The sequence below is a fragment of the Primulina tabacum genome, chromosome 6, assembly GCF_025594145.1.
Source record: "Primulina tabacum isolate GXHZ01 chromosome 6, ASM2559414v2, whole genome shotgun sequence".
Classification (NCBI taxonomy): Eukaryota; Viridiplantae; Streptophyta; class Magnoliopsida; order Lamiales; family Gesneriaceae; genus Primulina; species Primulina tabacum.
This window is the reverse complement of record NC_134555.1, coordinates 4,049,968-4,059,352: the sequence shown is the minus strand read 5'-3', so window position 1 is coordinate 4,059,352 and position 9,385 is coordinate 4,049,968. Positions and strand designations below refer to the sequence as shown.

At 35.7% G+C, this 9,385-nt stretch overlaps 1 pseudogene; it reads left to right on the top strand.

Annotated features, from left to right (window-relative positions):
- Positions 1-1,785: 1,785 nt before the first annotated feature.
- On the top strand, positions 1,786-9,075 carry LOC142548842 (N6-adenosine-methyltransferase non-catalytic subunit MTB-like; annotated as a pseudogene).
- The last annotated feature ends 310 nt before the right edge of the window (positions 9,076-9,385 follow it).

Sequence of the window (9,385 nt, the reverse complement as noted above, 5' to 3'; positions counted from 1 at the left end):
TTACTTTACCTAATTCTTGTCATTTTTAATTTTTTTTTTTATAGAAAAAGCCTGAATAATGAAAAGATCCAAAAATAGAAAAGAGAAATCATGGTAAATTGGAGGGCAATTTTATAAAAACGAGTGTTGCATATGTAGTGTTTACTTATTTAAGTTGATTTTAAATGTATGTTGTTATCATAATATGTCCTCAGATGGCACGTACTTAGGCACCGGACGATTGTTCACTGCTTCGATTGTCAGAAGTCGTCTTGATGGTTCGCTTAATATAATATATAGAATTTTTAAATTTTTTTGAAAAATATTAACGTGACATATTTTTCAATCAATTTGTTTCGTATAAATGAAAATAATATGTCACTGATTTAAAAGGGGGTATTCATTCTATACTTTCAAAGATTTTTAATGACTTTTTTTAGATGATGGACTTTTGTGGAGTTGATAGATTTTTATTGACTTTTATGGAATCTCATGGAATTGTAAAACAAATTTCATAGACTCTTATAGAATTTTTTTCAAGATTTTTGTAGACTTTTGTAAACTTTTTCATAGAACTATGTGAATTTTGTAGTTTATAATTGTGATTTATTTTTTATTAATTTTTTTAAAAATAATTATTGGACATAGATAACCTCTTCAATTTTAAATTATTATTTTTATTTATGAATGTAAATTAATCTTACTTACTTAAAAATTAAATCAATTTAATTTGTGAAAAACGACAAATGAACTATCCAATTTATTGAAATCAAAATTTCAATTCTTTATGTCAATTCAACATATTAATGAATAATATTTTTATAAGTTCATAATAAAATTTTATTAAAAGAACACTCAAAATAATGAGTAGTCTTTTATAAAAAAAATCTAATCATTACTGAAAATTTGATCAACATCGTTCTACATTCCATTGGATATGATATCTCTCCATGCATTAGCATTTGCTCGTTGTTGTTTTTGAGTATTAAATAACTGATCAAAGTCGTCATCTTCATAAATTTGTGCTGATGAAGACAATTGAGCTTCATTATCTAGTTTAATTTGAAATTAATCAAATTGACACTTCTTTCAAAGAAAATTGTGTAATATAGCACATGCCAATATAAGCCATGTTAGGGGTGGGAAAAATATCGAATTTTCGGTATACCGAGATTACCATAACAAAAAAAATATTGAATTTACCGAATTTTAAGTATACCGAATATTCGATACGGTACGGTAACAATACCGAATTTTTCGGTACGGTAACGATATCCAATTTGAAAATTTTAATATATACCGAAATATCGAAAAAATATACAAAAATTTAAAATATATAATATTTTAAAACAATAAATTATAATTTTTTTTAAAATGTAAGGTTTTTTTGGTTCAGTATACCGAAAATTTTGGTATAGTATCAGTATGAATTTGCTTATACAATAATTTAATATATAGATTAACTAAAATTAAAAAAAATAATTAAAAATAAAATGTTATATAATAATTAATAAAAAAATTAAATTTTAATTATGTTTTTTAAAAGTACAAATAAAAAAAAAATAAATAGATGAGAAAAGAATGAAAGCTTGTATTGAATTTGGGAGATTTCTCAATTAAATGTACATCCAAATCTTTAGGTTGAATCAAAAACTTTTGTTAACATTTTATTGTTGTACCTTAGGCTATAATTTTTGTACTCAATAGAATTCCATAGAGTCATTAAAAGTCTATTGACATTTTGAATACCTATAGATATTTATAAAGTTTTTAAAATCCTACGGAAGTTTAGGTTGACAAATTACTTTTCCCTTAATTTATCTCTCTAAAATTCGCAGGATGCAGCTTTTGCATTAGTTCACTTCATTTTTAATAAAGTGAAGAGATCAATTTTTGAGGATCTTCTTTGCTATGGATTCACCGGAGTGTGCCAGAAATGTTTTGAAGCAAGATATTGATGATGTTGTGGAGGTGGATATTGATAAGGCGTGGGATGCTGATGACTGGGATGGAGAAGATATGAGAAAGCGCAGGTCAGGAAAGTCGAGGAAAATAGGTAGCGTTGAAGAAGTTGATGGCTTTGATAGTAGTGGGAGAAAAAAAAGTACGTCGAAATAGAATGAGTGGCTCAGTCAGAGCTGATAGTGATCAATGTGACAGGAAACAGTCACACTCGAAGCAGATGAAGAGAATACCAGAGGAGAACACATTGCACAGCTTGAGCACTTGGTATCAAGATGGAGAATTAGAACATAAGCTTGAGGGGAAGAACATGTCCGGAAGCAGAGGATATAGGCAAGCTGAAGAAAGTGAGAGACAGAAGTCAACTACTAAGCATTCTGGGCATGAATTTGATTTGGGCAAGGTGGTAGATAAAGATTCAAAACATTCACAGATAAGGGATAGTAACAGAGAAAAGGGTTATGGGTATGTTGAGCATGGAAGGCGCTCTAAATGGGATGAATCTGATGCTGTTGTTATGGCCGATAACTTTGTAGAAATAATCGATGTCAGAAGTGGAAAGGCCTCTGATTGTAAACTTGGAAACATGTGTGGAAGAAAAAGTGATAATCTGGAAATTGAATCGACTGATATGAAAAACAGAGATATGAATTCAATCAACGATGAAGTTATCAAGTCTCGTGATGGAGAAGAGGGAAGAGTATGTTCAGAAAGGAGTGAAGAAAGATCGAGTAAAGAGCGATTTGAGGAGCATAGACTGAAAAGAAATTACACTGGTGGAGATAGAGTTTCTGATAGTGAAAGGCCTTTAGATAAAGGCGAAGGTGTTAAGATGGCAACGAGAGATAACAGTATGAGAGATACAGAGGGCTCCAATATGTCCAGGACTCCTGAGAAGATTGGACAGCATCAGTTCGAGTCAGATAATTTTGAGTCGGATTATGAGAGACGGGGTGCTTTTAAGAGGAATGAACAGGTAAAAAATGGGTCATGGGATGAAAAAGCAAAAGCCAGAGATGACAGTTGGGTTGACAAAAACAGGAACCGACAGAACTTCAAAGATGCTTCAAAAAGAAGGCAAGACAAGGAAACTGGAGATGGTGGAACCAGCTATGGTAACAGCAGAGAGTGGGAATTTCCAAGGCGAGGTCGTGAGTGGACTGATGGTGAATTTGGTCGCTCTGGTGGTAGAAAAGATGGAAGCAGGACTGAAGCAGTGAAAACCTCATCTAAGTTTGGAATATCAAATGAGAATTATGATATAATTGAAATCCGTACCAAACCATTTGATCATGGAGTAGATGATTCTAGTTCAACCTTTGTCCAAAAACGTGAGGTTTTTCAACAATCTGACACAAAACTAGAATTTGATATTGAACATGGATCTGGACAATCTGGTGAAGAGTCCAAAGGTAAAATCATGGATGGTGGCCTTGCTATTCAGGATCATAATTCATGGAGGGATGACACTGAATTTCAGTCAGATAAATTTGGCGGTCAGAATAGTGTTTTGTCCAATCGTGGCAATAGTGGCCAAGGTTATAGCATTGATTCCTTACCTCCACATGGAAACCAAGAGAATGGTTCCTTTAATAGAAATACTTCACAAGGTTTTAGGGGAAATAGAATGGGGAGAGGAGGAAGGGGTAGGCCTACTGGAAGAGACAGCCGGCAGTCTGGTTTTCCAATACCCCTTGTGGGATCACCTTTTGGACAACTTGGAATTCCACCTCATGGGCCAATTCAATCTTTAACTCCCAACATGTCTCCTGCTCCAGGTCCTCCTATATCTCCTGGAGTTTTTGTTCCACCGTTTCAGCCTGCTCCCATTATATGGCCGGGAGCTAGGGGTGTTGAGATGAATATGCTACCTGTTCAACCAGGTTTTCCACCTATTCCTTCTGGGCCGCTGGCGCATCTTTTTCCTCCTAATGTAGGAAATCCACAGAATAGCTCTCTGGTTTTCAGTCCTTTAGGGCCTGGAAAAGGAGCTCTTCCTATCATGCCTGGTCCAAATTTTAATGCTATTGCTCCAATGGTATGCGGGCAGTTGCAGGATAAATCATCCGGAGGATGGCTTCCTGCTAGATCTAATGGACCCCCTGGCAGAGCTCCCTCTAGAGGGGAGCAGAATGATTACTCTCAAAACTTTGTTGACACTGGCACGCGGCCTCAGAATTTTATAAGAGAGCTGGAACTCACTAGTGTTGTGGAAGACTATCCAAAGCTTCGTGATCTTATCCAGAGAAAGGATGAAATTGTTGCAAAATCTGCTTCACATCCAATGTACTACAAGTGTGACCTGCGAGAGCAGGTGCTCTCTCAGGAGTTATTTGGAACCAAGTTTGATGTCATTCTTGTAGACCCACCCTGGGAGGAATATGTTCACCGGGCTCCTGGCGTCACTGAACATATGGAATACTGGACATTTGAAGAAATAATGAATCTGAAAATTGAGGTGTTTTCATTTTTGTCTGTACTATGTATGTGAAGGCTCCATTTGAAATTCACTGGTTCTGCTTCTGTTTTGGTCTTATTCCTGTGAAGAATTTCCTGTCCCCATGCATTCTGTGTCACTTGATAGATTTTGATTTTCCTTCTCCTTTTCTTCTATGTTCATAGGCAATCGCTGACACTCCATCTTTCATCTTCCTATGGGTTGGCGCAGGTGTTGGGCTAGAGCAAGGTCGACAATGTCTTAAAAAGGTGAAGCCAGCTCATATCTGTTGTCTTTGTTTTTGTCTCTTGCTTCTTTTTGGTCTCAATGATCCATTTCCTCTCCATTCCAAAAATTTGTATAATTAATTCTCAGTATCTGCTTTGCACATTTAGTGGGGATTTCGCAGATGTGAAGATATATGTTGGGTGAAGACTAACAAAGCTAATGCAACTCCTGCCTTACGTCATGATTCTCATACTTTGGTTCGGCGTTCAAAGGTTACGCTCAAAGCATACTATTTATTCATGCATGATGCTAATGTCTTCCGAGACGTATTGTGGTGTCTTTCTTTTGTTTATACAAATTAAAATCTCAAAATTAATTGGCATAAATGATTGAGGGCCTATTGAAATGCATTCTGACACGACATCAATTAGACATCAATCTCGAGGAGACCTCCAGCTCAAATTGATAAGCGGTTATTGAGTCTTTCTCATGAAAAAACGTGATTACGGTATTACTCAAGAATATTAGAAAACCAATAGCTACTTGTGATGAAAAAGGTTTCCTTTTTGTTTTAAATGTGTAGCAAAAAGAACTTCTTAGCCACAGTTTCTATAATCATAATTATATTAATTTACTCACCTTTTTTTTTTAATTTCATGAAATATTTTAGAGGCTCAAATAAAATGAAGAGTTCTGACTCCTAAAACGTGGTAAGTAGCAGACATGTATTTTACATTTGCAATGTTTTCTGTGACAAGTTGTGAACCCCGTTTCCATTTCTTTGCAAAAATTTACAACGTTCAAATAGGAAATCATAGTTGTTGGATGTTAAATATATTTGTAATCCAATCTGCAATATGGCTAGTTTCTTAACAATTTACTCTTCCTAAGTGAAGTATGACTTATGTTTGAGAACTGTTGTGTTCTGATACAGATAATGATGTTTCCTTGGCTCCATTTGGGTGTTTATGGTTTTATGTGTTTAAATGGGTGCTATAATTGTATTTCTATATCCTGAATATGTTTTATTTTTATTTTTATGTTATTGTTATGAAGGAACATTGCCTGATGGGGATAAAAGGGACTGTACGTCTTAGTACAGATGGTCATATTATCCATGCCAACATTGACACAGATGTAATAATTGCAGAGGAGCCTCCTTATGGTAAGGGTGATCTTGCATTTCGATAAGCTTGTTTTACCGTAGCTTCCCGGTAATAGTAATACCTCACTTCTGGAAATCACCCTCTCTTTGTAATTTTTTTCTCTTGGGATAGGTGTCGGCAGTTGTGATTTGTTGTTTGCACGATTACGATATGTTTTTTTATCCTATAGCTGTAGTCATCACCATTTTTGCTCCTATAATATTGGTTTATGTTGGAGTTGTAATGAGAAAATGATGCCATGAGATTATTTATTTACCTTCCTTTTCTAACTTTTCACATAACTGGTGCTTGCGTGAATGAACGACACCACAGAACATTTTAGAACTGCCGGCTATTTTGGCTGTAGAAAATTGTAGACATTTATTTCCCTTGTTTTTGTAATCAACTGATATCTCGATTTTTAGCGCTATTTTTGTTATGTAAAAACACACACACACACACACAGGTACATGTTGCATTCCTTGAGATGCTCTAATCTCGTGGAGATTAGGAAGGATCTGATTGAGGCCGATTGTGGGTTAGTGGTCTTTTGTCCTCGTATGGCTGCACACTTTAGCTTCTCCAATTATAAAGATCAATAGATCATCATTACCCTGTTTTTTCGTTCTTCTAGGTACCTCTGTAATTTGTGATGTAAAATTTCTGGTGTGTTCAATGAATTTCATTCTGCTGTGGCTCCAAAAACAGAGCAGCCTTTGGTGCTGTAGCACTTGGCCATTTTCTGTTCAAATTATGTTCATGCTGCTTTTTTCATTTTTGGGTTTTTGCACAGATTTATACGATTAAATGGTTTGAGAGTGCCAAAGGCATTATTACGTGTTCGTAGGGAGATGGAATGGTAATATGATGAATTTCAACATAATTCTGCTGCAACTTATTTATATGTAGAGTATTTTGTATTCCCGTACCACTACCCACTTCATACCTTGATTACTTCACAGATATTTAATAAACTTTTCTTCTCTCGTCTTCATTGCTGTTGGCGGCTTTACTGCTTCTATATGGAATGAAATTGTAGGTTCAACTGCAAAGCCTGAGGATATGTACCGAATTATAGAGCATTTCGCCCTTGGAAGAAGAAGGGTTGAGCTTTTCGGAGAAGATCATAACATTCGTTCTGGTTGGTTAACAGTTGGTAGAGGATTATCCTCATCAAATTTCGATTCTGAGGTATGTTTGTACTATCTGTATGGCCACGTGAATACATACTTGGCACCACCCTTTGCTCCTTCAAATGAAACTAAAGAGTAAGAGGCTGAGTTTGTTTGTACTTCTGATCGAAGATTCACTTCTCAAAGTTCAGTAGTTAATATATAATCAATTTTGATATATTTGGCTCTTGTGATTTCCAAATAATCGATCCCTATGGCATACATGTGTGGAATAAACATCTTGGTGCCATTGGTATAATAATAAAACGACCATATTACCGTTAATATATGGGAAAAAAATATATTATACAAGGCCATAATTTTTTTGAAAATAACAGAAAATCATTGTACTTAAATAGTAATTTCAATTAATTATCAAGAAATCTTATAAAATCATCTAACTTTTTAAATTTAATATAATCTTTAATTTTTTTTACACTACAAACAATTGTTAAAGCAGCACATTTGGCTCGCCTAGGCTCTGTGTGCAGCCAGGTGCGGCCTGTGTGCGCAGGATACTTTCTAGATGCAGCCCTTTCTGAAGCCTGATAAAATACTCTTCGGCAATTTTGTCCCTATCAGACCTCGTAAAATACTATTGTTGCAGTTGTTATGGTTGGATCTTGTGGGTTCAATGTATGCTGTATCCGATATTTGCCGGACTAGAACCGACAACCAACTGATATCTCTAATTTTGTATGGCATGACGAGTCCTTTTTTGTCTGTTGGGTATTTTGCTAGCTTGTGTTTGGGCCGCGTAATATGCTCAACAATAGGTGGAAAATTAGTGTGTTAGGAAGCTGGAAGACAAGGTTCAATCTTTAAAAACACACGAGATTTGAAAATTCTGTCCATGTCTGCTTTATTCCAGTGTCGTTGATTTTGTATTGCTGACTTACTGACTGATGTACATTTCAGGCATACATCAGGAACTTCGCGGACAAGGACGGAAAAGTTTGGGTTGGTGTTGGAGGAAGGAACCCTCCACCGGAGGCACCACACCTTATCCAAACAACTCCTGAAATCGAATCTCTCCGGCCGAAGTCACCAATGAAGAACCAACAGCAGCAGCAACAATCAGTGTCCATTTCCTTGACCACCACAAATTCTGGCAACAGAAGGCCTAATGGAACTTCACAGCAAAATCATACCGCGAGTCAAGAAACCTACAATAGCTCAAACATCATGTCTTCTGCTCCCTGGGGTTCGACCACGGAGACATTTAAAGGATGAGAAAGTGGTCATTTCTCTGCGGATGACAAGATGTTTGATATTTATGGGCATAATGCATCCTATGGGGCGGGGCATGGAGATGTTATGGATTTCGAGTCTGGTCGTGGAATGCAGGGTATTCTTGGGCGTCAGTTGTTTTTTTTTTCGTTTTTTTTTTAAAAACAACACAAAATTAAAAAAAATACTCATTTCATGCTCAAATTTCAGAAGGGAAAACAAATTTTGAAGACTTATTTCATGCTCAGAAGAGTGAAGGGCAAAATTGAGAATAAGATATAGAAGATCGCCAATTTCATGCTCAGAAGAGAAGAGGGTTTCTCATTCCGCTTGGAAATTCATGATTCTCGGTCGTGCTTTTTCCGGCGAACAAAATTCATGATTCTAAAATTATAGGGGAAATCGCTTAGAAATTTCTCTCGTACGATCGTCCTCCGACGATTTTGGTAATTTTGGTATGATAGATCCCACTTCATCCAACTATGTAAAAATTGTGGATTTTGAAGCCAATGATATATATTGTGTGAAATTCGAATTATGTCTATCTAAATTCTAGAGCATGAAACCTGCTAATCTGCCATGCACTTCTTCCAGTGTTTAGTGAAATTCGATTTAGGTGTATATATATTTTATGCATTTGTTGTGTGGCTATATATAATTAACGTTCGTTAGGTGTGCAATCTGTTGCTTGGATTGCAATATTATACATGTGGAAAAATTGAATAGTAAGAATGTTTTGTTTCCTCTTTTCTTCTACTTATGCAGCTAGCTTTGTTCATCTTCTTTTCTTAATTATCAGCTATTGTCTATGCTGAAATCTGCTAAAGTCGATATATTCATTACCAAAGGTGAGTTGCTAAAATTTTTTTTCCCGTGCAATTCATTTTTCTTGTAATGTTGTAGTTCCAACTCATTGATTGATGCCCAGGACCTGCATCAGTGCTATACTTTGTTGCTGAGTTTTAACAATGGTGAGTTGTTTAATTTTTAATTTTCTGTCATTTTAATATTTTCTTGCTGCATGTTGAAAAAGTTTGTGATTTTTTATACATTACAGTGAAAACATATATCGTCTTTGTTGGACCTTAACCAGGTATTTATGACACGTGGGGAGAAGCATCTTCTGAAGTTAAGGTGTTGTCCACCCGTTTTTCAAAAATAGATATGAGGTGGAAATAGCTTATGGTGCATTTCCGGTGAAACAAGCTGCATGCACTTCCTCCAAATCAAGT